A 14868-nucleotide genomic window follows, 5' to 3' on the forward strand; every position below is an offset into this window, starting at 1 on the left:
TAGTGGAAGCCCTTCTACATTTTGGTGACAGAGCATCAGATAGTCCTATATAAGATCAAGATTGTTATGAAATCTCTTCTCTGAGAGATGAATTTGGGGAAAGTTAAGAGAAGTTGTAAAAGGGATGCTAGCTAGATGTTATTTTAAGCCAGAACATTTTACCCCATCTTTAAAATCAGAGCATTCTTGAAAAAGGAAAAAAAAATTCTGTTACTGGTTAGAGACAGTTCTCTTTAGCAATTATATGTCTTGATTTATCTGGGTCTTTACTGTTTTTATAAGGATTGTAAGTTTCTGAGAAAATAAGTGAATGTTAAATGGAATGGCTCTTGTCAAATAAAAATAATATGTCAGGAAATAATATTCAGGTTATGGGTTATGCATAACTCATAGCTGGAACCCAATTACTGTTGAATGACCAGCCTTTAGTTTCTAGATAACTGATTAAGAATACCTCAACTGATCAAATGATTTTTGAAAGTAGGTGAAATGGGCGATTAATACAATGGAGGAGAATACATATTCTATACCCAGATTGCCTAGATTTGAGTTCAAGCTCTGCCACTTACTGTTTGTATGACTTTAGGCATAACGCCTAACCTCTTGGCCTCAGTTGTACCTCTTCTGTAGAGAGGTAGAGATTTGTAGAGAAATATGTGTCAATAATGTAAAATAATGAATGTAAATTATTTACAGTACCTGTCATTATAAGTGTGACATGTTGCTTTATATTTTACTTTACATAGAAGTATGTTTGTTTTCTGACTTCTCAGAGAGGGTCAAGCTATTTCCTACAGTGCTAATAAAAACGTGGTCTATTCAAGAAAGTTAAGGCTTATTTTGATGGAATTCTTGCAGTGTATCAGGGCAGAACAAAGTAGCGTACAGGTTTGCCATTTATCAGTGAATTTAAGCAGAGGAAAGAACAAATTCAAAGACCTCAAAGCTGTAAGAGCAACGCAGTGCAGGATTGTCTGTCCTTCCAATGTTGCTGGAAACACTGGCTCCTGCTGTGTAGGAAACAGGACCAAATCAAGGGCAATTATGTCAAAGAATAAATTCTGAGCTCTTAACTCAAAAAATAGTTTTGAGGTTTCAACCCACAGATACACATTTGTCCTCAAAAGTAAGAAAATTAGGTATATTTATCTTTTATGAGTTCTTTATGATGCAGAGTTTTAAATTATTTCATGTTCTTTCCAAGTAGTGAATATTGTATGGTGTCTGAGCACAGGGGCTTTAGAAATGGGAATACCAGACCACTTGACCTGCTTCTTGAAAAACCTGTATGCAGGTCAGGAAGCAACAGTTAGAACTGGACATGCAACAACAGACTGGTTCCAAATAGGAAAAGGAGTACATCAAGGCTGTATATTGTCACCCTGCTTTTTTAACTTATTTGCAGAGTACATCATGAGAAACACTGGGCTGGAGGAAGCACAAGATGTAATCAAGATTGCCAGGAGAAATATCAATAACCTCAGATATGCAGATGACACCATCCTTATGGCAGAAAGTGAAGAAGAACTAAAGAGCCTCTTGATGAAAGTGAAAGAGGAGAGTGAAAAAGTTGGCTTAAAGCTCAACATTCAGAAAACGAAGATCATGGCCTCTGGTCCCATCTTCATGGCAAATAGATGGGGAAACAGTGGAAACAGAGGCTGACTTTATTTTTCTGGGCTCCAAAATCACTGCAGATGGTGATTGCAGCTATGAAATTAAAAGATGCTTACTCTTTGGAAGGAAAGTTATGAACAACCTAGACAGCATATTAAAGAGCAGAGACATTACTTTGCCAACAAAGGTCCATGTCTAATCAAGGCTATGGTTTTTCCAGTGGTCATATATGGATGTGAAAATTGGACTATAAAGAAAGCTGAGCACTGAAGAATTGATGCTTTTGAATTGTGGTGTTGGAGAAGACTCTTGAGAGTCCCTTGGAATGCAAGGAGATCCAAGCAGTCCATCCTAAAGGAGAATAGTCCTGGGTCTTCATTGGAAGATGTTAAAGCTGAAATTCCAATACTTTGGCCACTTGATGCGAAGAGCTGACTCATTTGAAAAGACCCTGATGCTGGGAGGGATTGGGGGCAGGAGGAGAAAGGGATGACAGAGGATGAGATGATTGGATGGCATCATCAATTCAATGGACATGGGTCTGGGTGGACTCCGGGAGTTGGTGATGGACAGAGAGGCCTGGTGTGCTGCGGTTCATGGGGTCACAAAGAGTCAGACACGACTGAGCGACTGAACTGAAATGAACTGAACTGATGTAGATTCAGATCATGTCTTCACCTGTTTCTAACAAAGTGATCTTAGGCCAGGGTAACTTAACCATTCTGTGACACCAGTTTCTCATTTGGCAGAGGAATGTAATAGTAGTATTTACCTTCTGTGGTTGTTATGAGCATTACATGTGGTGATATTTATAAAGCAAAAAGGCAGGCCACAATATACGCAGTAAATTTTATTCCTTCTTTTCAATCCCAGAAACTTATTTTAAGAGCTTCTGAAAAGAACAATACATGTCTGCCTGCATGCTCAGTCATATCTGACTTTTTGAGACCCTATGGACTATAGCCTGCCAGGCTCCTCTGTCCATGGGATTTTCCAGGCAAGAATACTGGAGTGGGTTTCTGTTTCCTTCTCCAGGGGATCTTCCTGACCTAGGGATCAAACCTGTGTTTCTTGTACCTCCTGCATTGTCAGGTGGATTGTTTACCACTAAGCCACCTGAGAAGCCCATAAAGAACAATACAGAGAACATAATATGTAAGCACTAAAACTATAATTTTTCTGTGAGCATTATTTTCAAGTGAAGAAAACCCGTGATAATGCAATCAGCTCTGCTTATGAAATGGACACAAATAATTTCTCTGTAGCATTCAATAAAGTTATGGAGTTTAATTATCCACAGTGCTCAAAAACAATCACCTAAGACTTGTCATTAAAGCCAACACTGGTATCCTGTTGGTAATTTTTGTATCAACCTTGCTTCCTCAGTGGGATTTGAAAAGTGATATATAAAAGTGAGAATTGCTCAGTAATGTCCAGCTCTTTGCGACCCCATGGACTATACAGTCCGCAGAATTCTCCAGGCCAGAATACTGGAGTGGGTAGCCTTTCCTTTCTCCAGGGGATCTTCGCAACTCAGGGACTGAATGCAGGTCTCCTGCATTGCAGGCAGATTCTTTATCAGCTGAGCCACAAGGGAAGCCCAAGAATGCTGGAGTGGGTAGCCTATCCCTTCTCCAGGGGTCTTCCCAACCCAGGAAACAAACTGAGGTCTCTTGCATTGCAGGTGGATTCTTTACCAACTGAGCTATCAGGAAAGCCCTATTGGGATCTGGGTCTCCCAGTTTGTTTATTCTTTCGGGTCCTAAAGCAATGGCACTCCTTGTTGATTATTATATATGCCATCAAAGAAGTACATCTTGTTCTTAACATCTCAGTCATGGTACAACCTTCTCTGTATTTTCATTCATGAAGGAGCTCATTTCTTTTGTTGAGTTGCTCATGATCCCATACTATTTTACCCCTTTGTAAAACAACCAGCTTTTCCTAATTTTTCCAAGACATTCTTGGCTTTAGCACCGAAAGTCTTCTACCTCTAGAAACTACTCAGCCCTAGACCAGTCAGGAAACTTGGCAAACTTCCTTCTTTGCTGACAATCCCAACCTAGAATAACTTCTTTCACTTCTAAACTTTTAGTGATATGTTTAGCACGTTACATTCATGTGGTACTTAAAAAGTTCACATTTTGTCATACATAAAGGGTTTACCAGCTGAGTTGATATTAATTTCTTGAGAAAGCAACACTATATATATATATACACACATATATATATACTATATACTATATATACATATATATATGAAGTTTACATGTGCATTGAAGCCAGTATAACAGAATTCAAATACTCTGATTACATCAGAGTTTTAATTACTTTTTCTTAAATTATGAAGTTTTCTTATCAGCAGCTATTGTAGCATGTATGATTCTCAGTCTAAAATGAACCTTATTTTCTCTATAATAAGTTTGAAAAAATTAATTTTGTCAGTTATAATACAAAACGTAGATAATGTTGGGAAATGTCTACTTATATTTAATTTATGGTTTTATTTATTAAATAGATTTTATTGAAATTGTAAATACATTTAAAATTATGTTATAGGAAATAAAAGTATTTAGAAATATTGCTTTTTTTTCTGCTATCATGTTTGATGAAACAATTTAATTCAGATCCTTTACCTACAACATCAAAATACATTTCTTAGTTATCTTTAGTAGACAATACCCCTCTAATGGCAGAAAGTGAAGAGGAACTAAAGAATTTCCTAGTGAAAAGTCTGGCTTAAATCTCAACATTCAAAAAATGAAGATTGTGACATCCAGTCCGATCACTTCATGGCAAATAGAAGGGGAAAAGTAGAAGCAGTGGCAGATTTTATTTTCTTGGGCTCCAAAATGACTGTGGATGGTGACTGCAGCCACAAAATTAAAAGATGCTTGCTCCTTGGAAGGAAAACTATGACAAATCTAGACAGAGTATTAAAAAGCAGAGACGTTACTTTGCTGACAAAATGCGTATAGTCAAAGCTATGGTCTTTTCCAGTAGTCATGTACAGATGTGAGAATTGGGCCATAAAGAAGGCTGTGTGCCAAAGAATTGATGTTTTTGAACTGTGGTGCTGGAGAAGACTCTTGAGAGTCTCTTGAACAGAAAAGAGATCAAACCAGGTAATCCTAAAGGAAATCAACCATAAATATTCACTAGAAAGACTGATAACGAAGCTGAAGCTCCAATACTTTGGCCACCTGATGCAGAGAGGTGGAAAAGACCCTGATGCTGAGAAAGATTGAGGGAAGGAGGAGAAGGGGACTTTAGAGGATGAGATGGTTGGAAGGCATCACCAATTCAATGGATATGAGTTTGAGCAAACTCTGAGAGATAGTGAAAGACAGAGAGGCCCAGTGGCTGTAGTCCATGAGGTGGCAAAGAGGTGGACACGACTTAGCAACTGAGCAACAGAACAACAGTTATCATTAGAACCATTATTCAGAGATATCAGAGTTTTACAGAAAACCTTATTATAATTTTCATTTACAAACTTGGATATATGCTGCCTTTTTAAAATGCATTACGTGCTCTGTGCATGATGTTGTCACTGGGAGGTTTAGCTCAAGCCTCAAGAATCCATTCACATAAATTAGAAAAGTTGTTTTTTTTTTTTTTCATCTAAGTATAGTGCTGATTTCCACAAAACAGACAAATAGAAACATGTAATGCTTTAGGCTATCATAAGGCTAATTTACAATGCTAATGAACACAAATTATGAACACATAAGGGAGGCCTGGAGTTCTGCAGTCCACGGGGTGGCAAAGAGTTGGACACGACTTGGTGACCGAACAGTAACAACAAATGAACACATACTCTTAGAAATCACTACCATGTGTGTATTGTATCTCTTTGACTCCTTTTTTAGATGATAACGTTCACTGATGTGGTCTAAGCATCCATGACCTGCATTGATTGAGATTCTTTAGGATTAGTTTGTATTTCTCCTAGATATTACTTTTCATTTCCTCCATCAAAATGAGATTTTTAACAAACTCCCAGTGCCACCACTGCATAACATGAAGGGCTACTTAAGGCCTCTGAGAAGGGTATTGTTTCTTTTCTGAGTTGTAAATTGAAGGCTACAGATGGAAATAAAGCAAAGATTCAATTGGACTACATGATACATGCAGTTGTGCTGACAGGCGTGTTGAATGCTAAGATGGTTGCTTTCTCAGATGGTGGTGTTGGTTATTCTCATTGCACCCATATTCATATTTCATATGGGAGAAAAAAAAGTAGTGATTAGTTATTGCTAAGGACAAAATGCATAAAGATGGAGAGAGAGAAGGCACAGGAAGGAGGAAGGGGGAAATAAGGAGAGAAGAAGGAAGTGACCTGGTCTTCAGACATCCTAGAAATAGTTCACCTGACCCTAGCCTGTCAAGCTCCCTGATATTCTTTAAGAAAGTAATAAATACAAATATATTCTCATTTTCTCATGAAATGGGATGCATTTTATTATTCTTTGACCATGCAGTGATGGTTTCAGATCAATGGAGTCGCTTTTCTGCCAGAGGTCCTTTGAGTTAAATTCAGATTGGCTGCTGTAACCCTGGCCTCTGCCCTGTCTCCTGTCACAGCCTGATGCCAGCAGGGAAGTGCTTGTTGTCAAGATGTAAATAGTTGATGTAGTGGAATGTAATGAAGCACCTCAGCTTCTCTAGAAAGGGAAATGTTATAGGGATGGTTTTGCTTGTTTCTTTTGGAGAATCTTTTCCATTTATGAGAGGGTAGAAACTTGGTTGCACATATTAAATGGCAGAGTTTTGCTAATTCTCTTTGGAAGGGGATGAAGTATGTGTTTGAATATCCAGAAAAGTTGCTCTTTTAAAGATGAGGCTGGGTCCCTCTCAAGATGGACTTAAACTTCTTTAAGTACTGTTACGCAGGTGGCGCTAGTGGTAAAGAACCCCCCTGCCTGTGCAGGAGATGCCAGAGATGCAGGTTCGATCCCTGGGTTGGGAAGATCCCCTGGAGGAGGGCACAGCCACCCACTCCAGTATTATTTCCTGGAGAATCCCCATGGACAGAGGAACCTGGTGGGCTGCAGTCCACAGGGTCGCAAAGAGTTGTACATGACTGAAACGACTTAGCACACGTGCACATTAGTTATGCATTAGCATGTTATGATTATTTTTATTGTTGAAATGTTTTCAATTTCAGGAAAATTGTTGATTTCCTAAAGAATGTAAATACATATTAGAGAACTAAAAATATATATCTGTAAAGAGAATACAACCTTATTTCTAGAAAGTCAATTGATACGGACAAAATTTGATTTACACCACATACAGTAAACCTGGGTGGCCTTGGAAATGTTTGCTAACTTTGACAGACCTCAGATTTCTCATCTTTAACTTGGAAGTAATAGTATCTTGCATGATAATCTCATTAAATTTTGATTAAGTGAAACATTCTTATAAAACCTGTACCATAACTATCCATCTACCCAACATTGGAATAATTTTGCAATTTATTTAGGCATGTGAATTGTGTTACTGTTCCAAATGTTATTTTAAGGTTATTAGCCATATTTAGTACAACTAGTTTCAAAGGCTTTTATAGTAAAATTCTATGTATAGGAAAAAGGCTTGTTTTTTAGATGGAGTACCTTTTACTTTTATAGTGTTACTGTTTAACTCTTATTCATGAAAGAAAGAGGAAGCAGGTGATTTGTATTCAAGAATCTCTAGTAGATAAAGATTTAGAAACATTTATTAATTAATTCTGTGATGGAAGGCAGTGGACGATTAAAATAATAATAGTTTATGTAGACATCAGTGCAATAGAGCTATGAAATAAAGAGGAAATAGTAAGCACATATTACCTGAGGTCTGTTTCTTATGTGGAAAACATCTGTGCTTCTTTGGATCACAAACTGCAGGTTAAAAAAAAAAAAGACTAGGCTAAATTGCTAGTTTGGGAAACTAAAAGCAACCCACCTGAGCAGCTCCAAGTGGAACAATCATATGTAAATGTGACATTAGTGTCAAGCATACCAGCTGTGCTGTGTGATCGCTCAGTTATTAATGTCTGTGCGCACGGGCCATGGAACTCGTGCTGTGCTGAGGGCTATGTAGCTTCAGTCGTGTCCAACTCTTTACGACACTAAGGATTGTAGCCCACCAGGCTCCTCCGTCTATGGGATTTTCCAGGCAAAAATACTGCAGTGTGCTGCCATTTCCTTCTCCAGGGGATCTTCCCGACCTAGGAATGGAACCCGCATCTTCTGCACTGGCAGGTGGATTCTCTACCACTGAACCACCTGGGAAGCACATTAACTCGTACTCTGTACCGAATTCCAGAGCGCTTTCTTCTGTTCTGATGACTTTCAGCGCCTCTTCCCAGTGAGACTTCAACCTTCTTCCTTTCTCTGAGCTGCCTTTTTGCAAGTAAAATCAAAATATAGAAGTGAATGTAGGAAAATGCATTTGCTATTGAGGAGTTGTTACGATGTCATATGTAATGCTTTCTGTTGTCTTTTCTCTCACTATAATTGCGATTTTTGAGTTCTTTGAAAGTATCTGTATATATATGCTATCAGTCAAGCAGAATAATTCCTAATGAAAAGTCACTGTGTCCACTATAGAATGTAGACTTAAAAATCTTTTTTTATTTTCACACTAAATGTTAAAATGTTCTTGCAGGTACAAACTGGTACAGAACAGTGCTGTAAGCTAAAAGGTAATACCAGGAAAATGGGGCATCCCAGGTGGCACTAGAAGTAAAGAACCTGCCTGCCAATTCGGGTTAGATGTAAGAGACTGGGGTTTGATACCTGGGTCAGGGAGGATCCACTGGAAGAGGGCATGGCAACCCATTCCAGTATTCTTTCCTGGAGAATTCCATGGACAGAGAAGCCTGATGGGCTACAGTCTGTAGGGTCACAAAGAGTTGGACATGACTGAAGCGAACTTAGCACACACACACCAGGAAAATAGAGATAACTGTTTAATCTTTTAGCACAAATTATACTCCATAAGGCAAAAACAAAACATAACAAAACTGATCAAGATAAAGTGAATTGTTTAAGAATTAAAGTTATTTTGATTCAAGAAGTACATCATTTTATTTTAAAATTTGTGGCATTGTTTATAAAGGGACACTATTTGGGGTACATATATACTTTTGTATACCTGGCTCCCTTGCAACAAAGTTCTTGAGACAAAGGGCTCAGCTGTATAATTTGAAAAGTTCAGTTCAGGTCATTATTAGTGAGATCAATTGATATTTAGATTTTAAGACTGCATATGAATCAATGTTAATGGCAAACAAAAAATGTTCCTTTTAATTATTGAAAATGAGCAGTGGATGGACAACATGAAGAATTGATTCAATAGGCCTATAGATGGTGCTGTGGAGGAAATTTGTCAGTTTTACATCTCTGTGTCCAGATACCACTTTTAGATATTGACACAAAAAAAGCGATAGAAACTATTGATTTTTTAGAATGGTTAACTAGAAAACAACCCTAGGATATTTAACTCCATTTCCAGGTTTCACAAGGGAGGAGATCCATGGGGTCGCAAAGAGTCAGACATGACCTAGTGCCTGAACAACAACAAAACCAGTTTGAGCTGGCGTCTTGTCACTTAAAAAAGGAAAGTCCTTATTAACCAAAGGACATAGGTGTAGCCATAGAAAGAGTGTGAGAACTTTAAAACTCTTTAGAATATCAAAACCACCACTTTTTGACTGTGAGATGTGGGAAAAGCCATCTGTCTTCTTGTCAGTCATTTATTAGTAAAATGGGGATGCTAAACTTTGTCTCTAAGACTTTCTGGGAAAATCAAACGTCATTTGAAGGAGAAAGGGAATTTTTAACTATTTTCAGCTGAACTGGAACGTCTACACAGATCATTACATCAGAAAACTCACCTGGAAAAGGAGATGCAGTGGAGAACAAAGAGTGGATGAACGGTAAGATGCCGCTGGCTAACCAGATGAAGATGCTTCATGGCCTTATATTATTGATGCTTCCATGCTGCTGCTGCTAAGTCGCTTCAATTATATCTGACTCGTAGCGACCCCATGGACTGCAGCCTACCAGGCTCCTCCATCAGTGGGATTTTCCAGGCAAGAGTACTGCAGTGGGGTGCCATTGCCTTCTCCGATGCTTCCATGAGTGGGTACTGTTTGTAATAGGAAGTCCTCTCGCTCAGAGTAACTACCTCTACTAGTTTCTCAACAGAAGTGGAGCCTGTTTCCTCTTGAATTATCCCATACTCTTCTTTTCTCCCTTAATCCTTTCAGCCTTTTAAACCAACAAACCCAGAATGTCATATGCACAAGAACTTTATTGTTTTTTGCAGGCTTTGTGGCTCTTTATGTTCTTCAAGAAAATGAGCACCTGAAATCCGTTTGAAGTCTGTTAAGAAAGTTTGACTTTTCATTTCATTTCTTTCACACTTTGATCCATACTATTTGGTGATGTTTGTGTGCCAAGTCGCTTCAGTCATGTCCCACTCTGTGCAACCCTATGTATGGACTGTAGCCTGCCAGGCTCCTCTGTCCATAGAATTCTCCAGGTGAGAATACTGGAGCGGGTTGCCGTGCTGTCTTCCAGGGGATCTTCTGGACCCAGGTATCAAACCCGCATTTCTTAAGTCTAACCTGCATTGGCAGGTGGCTTCCTTACCACTAGCACCACCTGGGAAGCCCTTGGGGACATTTAATGTAGAATATAAAAACTTTCTTCTATTTTATTTAAAAAGGACTTGTATTTGGTTAGTGTTACTAATGGTTTCTAGAAGGCTCAATACACAAAGTGAATGGAGGGGGTGGGTGTTTGCCATGTGTTTCCGGATAGAAGAAATAAACCAAATATTAATCTATTTTATGAACCTGGGGAAAGAGATGCCTGTGACATGTAGGAAGGGCATTGCACCTGTCATATTATTTCCTTGTTAATGATTTAATGATGGTAATAAAGTAGAATGCTGGATGATATCATGGTCTCCTCCAAGTGACCTGTGCCTCAGGTTGGCTATTCTTCCTGTTTATCTGCTCTGACACTTTGGAAAAAAAAGCAATGGTCTTGCCATCTCTGTCCAATTGTGTAGGAAAGACAAAATGAGTAGAAGAAAGAGGATGGAACCAGGTTGCTAAGGGCATGCTTTAGATTTAATTGTTTTTCCTCTTTTCAATGTTTCCCTTTCAGCATCCTCTATGAGTCCCAAGGTACAGTATATCAATAGGTACAATGTGAAACCAAAATGTGCCTGATAAGGAGGCATGCTAAGAAGATTCTTAGAGTACATATCTAAAGTGAAACATTCTAGATGAATTCTTGACTGAATTATTTCATATCACATCTCTTTCTCAACCATTGCTTGTTTGTGAAGCCCTTACATAAGGATAACTTAATCAGAAAAGCAGGAAAACTCTAAAATCTGGAAAGGCAGAATTTTGGTGAATCAGCAAATGTCTGCATTTGGGTAACAGTGAAAGAATTTTCTATACTCTGTAGTGAGTTACCTGTTGAATACTAGCAAAGGAAAGATTTCCATAGGCAAAAAAATGCATGCCCCAAAAGTCACAATAAAATGTTGAAATGTGTGACTATAACTTATATTCAATAGTTTAAACTGGAAAATTTATCAATAATAGCAAGTGAACGTGGACTTGCTTTTCATATACTTTATTTTTTTAATTTTTAAAATATTGTAATTTATTTTTGCTATGCTGGGCCTTTGTTGCTGTGTGGGCTTTTAAATACAATCTTTAGGTTGTCATTTCTTTTATTGTATGTTTCAGGGATGATAATGATGATAATATACCTAATAGGATAACTACTTAAATTATCTTAGCTTTAAGTTTCTTGTCTTAGAGTGTATTTGTTTCTATTTTTCTCCCTTAGTACCAAGCACTGAATACATGGAAAAACTTAAATAGAGCTCAAAGAGGACAAAAAATAAAATATGAATAGTTTTGATGAGGAAACTAAACACAGAAAAGTGCCTTAAAGTCACATGCTGCTGCTAAGTCATTTCAGTCATGTCCGACCCTGTGCGACCCCATAGACGGGAGCCCACCAGGCTCCCCCGTCCCTGGGATTCTCCAGGCAAGAACACTGGAGTGGGTAACTTGTTATTAATAAAGTATGGGGCTCTTCATATCTAATCATGTGCTTAAAACTGGTAATTATTGATAAGTAATGCTAATCTCTGTGACTTTATAGCTAGAGGAAAAAAGAATACCTCCCTTTCCTGCAACTTGCTAATTAATCTAGGTGATGGATTTATGCAAACATATTCAGATTCTAGAACATTAAGAAAAGCTATTTTTTTTACCAAAAACAGATATTCTTTTTGCATTAGAAACATGTGAGTCAGGCTTCTGGGAGAATTTTCTCAACTAAATAGCTTCAACCCTTCCGAGTATAAGTCTGTGCCCTTATCTAGAATGGCTCAGTGAGATTTATCAGTGTTTAGTACTTTGCACATATTGTACACACGTTATTTACTTTAAACTAAGACTAGCCCTGCAGGGTTTATATTTCCATTCCCACTTTGCAAACAGTTAAGACAGCAGAGGCTCAGAGAACCTAGGGAACCATTTGGTGTCACAAAGCAGCATGGTGGAACCACTCAGAGCCTAATGCGGACTTTCTGATTCTAAAGCTCTGTTCCTTTGAGCTACTTCCATAGAGAAGAGTGAATCTCCACTCTGCCCAGATCTTCGAATCACTTGAACTGTATGTAAAAAAAAAAAAAAAAAAAGACTCCTGACAAGACTCCATCTACAACCAATTAAACTGGAATCTCTGTTGGTGAAACTTGGGCATAAAAGCTTTACAGATGATGCTGGGTGATGAATGGTGCGCCCAGATATGTGAAAACTTTGTTCTAGAAGATAAACAGGGGAAGTATTTGTTCATGAAAGAGAAAGAGCCATAAGGGCAATTTCTCATTGCCATAGAAGTCTTAGGGTGGCCGTGTGATTTATCATCTGAATCAGGGCACATTAGAGAGTGCACTGAGAGGGCTATTAATAAAAAACAGGGAACAGAAAAAATAAACCAGGTCTATCCTGGGCTGATGCATCACTATTTCACTTCCTCCATGACCACAAGTTGAGTCCCGGGGCGCTGCAATCCAAAGGTAAGAACTGCTTTATTTAACTCTGCCTATTATGGCACGTTGCACAAAGGATATCATGGTATTTGAAAGATAAATACATTCAAGTTGTTTTCCCCTTTCCATTTTATAAAATATCATTCATTTTCTCTTTTAAAATAATCACCAAAATCTTATGAGGTAGATAAACAAATTGTCATTACTTTCCAAAACCAGAAACCAAGAGCTTAAATAAAATTTCCATTGTGAAAAAGCTTTCTAGACAAGTGCTATCTAAATGCCCTACTAACTTTTCTGTATTTAGTAGAATCTGATATGTATTATGAGAATTTTTCAGAATTATCTTCTCAACTGCTTTATAGATCTGGGTTTTTAGCTGAGTTAAATGGACCTATGGATATCCCATGTATTTTAATAACAGCATAGTTACATTTACACTAAAAATATAGGATGAGTTTTGTATAATTAATAATCCTACACAAAATCTGTAGGAAATAGGAGACATATTTTTGATGGATAATGAACTAACCCTTGTCATCTGAAGCAGTGGGCCATATCTGATTTCCATGTCTCTAAATAGCAATTCAAAGGAACATGCACAGCAGTAATGCCTCTAATATAATTGTCTTGAGATTATCTAAGTCACCATAAGTAAGCTTCATAACTTAAGATACATGGCCAATTATTTATTTTGAATAAAAACATTAGAAGATTTAAATGTCAAGGATTTATTGTTCACTAATGTACATTTAAAAAAGCCCTGGGGTAAGCACGCATCTGAACCTTTTTTAATCTTCTAGCTTATAAGTTATACTGCTAAATTAACATAGAAGCAAATGAGCTTTTCTTATATGCCATAGAGAATCGTAGATCACAGAGGACTTCCAGAGTCTATCCTTTGGAAAATCTCTGAAAGGTACATTTAACTCAAATCTCTTTCCAATCATAATAGTTGGTTGCCTTGATTGGAAACACAAGAGCCCTCTCCTGCTCTTGGGAGAATAACATGCTTCATTTATCTCCTCCAAGCAGACGCCTCTCTCTCAAATCTATGCTTCAACTCTTCTTTCTTGCCACAGTCCCTCCTTTGATCTATAATTTCATATTCCCAAGTGAAACTCACTGGACTATCCCTTGCTAATGCCAGACAATGAACCTGTAAATGAATCCACCATAAAAGTTAGAGATGAACACGGAGCCTTTAACGATCTTGTACAGTATTTTATATTATGCTCAATTTCCTTTGATAAAATCCTTACTATTCATCTTCACTATTTCACATGGACTTCTTAACCTCACAGGCTTGATTTTTTAGCTCTCCTGGGCCATGTGTTCTTTCCCACAAACATATCCTAGAAACATGCTCCAAGAGCATGCATGGGCAAGGGTAGGGTCATTCTAGTGAACCCTCTGTGACAGCGCCCTTGGCTTCACTGATGATGGTGACTATGTCTCTTCTCCACTGTAGTGGTCCTCTTCTGCTTTTCTGCTAGAAAAATTGCTGCCTCATGTAACACCAGCAACAAGGATGCCTTTCTCTGCCTCAAGTCCAAAATTCAATTTACCAGGAACCACTGAAAGAGAAGTAAGACACTGTTTATGTCTAGAAGTTTCTAACTGGACTGCGGAAATGATGATCAACCTACTTTCTTTGCCCTACTTCTATCTGCTGTATGAAAAACTGTCAGATTTTTTTTTTCCCTTAAGAAATAAGGGCTACTATATTCCAATTGATCTGAATGTTATTTTAAACCAGTTTTATTTTATTCTTTTGAGTAATTTAATGAAAAGAAAGAATCTAGTTTAGCTGTATCTTAGAGGGGATTAAAAAATAAAATGGAAAGCAGAATAATGCAACCACCCACTGTGGTCAGAGGGGAGGGTTTTAGAAGATTGTTCAACCTTAAGTTTTATAGAGAACCTAATGTGCTGTTATCAAGTCACATAAAGGAGTCTATTAAGACAAAAATCCAAGTTGTACCACTGAACACTCTGTGTACTAATAACATCAGACACCACATGAACATTATCTAGTTGAATAATAAAATGTACCTAAAGGGGTAGAAAGCAAAATGACCATTTCTATAGAGACAGAAAGAATTTCATGTATGATTTAATTGGAAATTATATTTCTCCAGAATGAAGGGCTGTCTGTGTAATTTCACC

This window comes from Capra hircus, chromosome 12, assembly GCF_001704415.2.
Source record: "Capra hircus breed San Clemente chromosome 12, ASM170441v1, whole genome shotgun sequence".
In the NCBI taxonomy this organism is placed as follows: Eukaryota; Metazoa; Chordata; class Mammalia; order Artiodactyla; family Bovidae; genus Capra; species Capra hircus.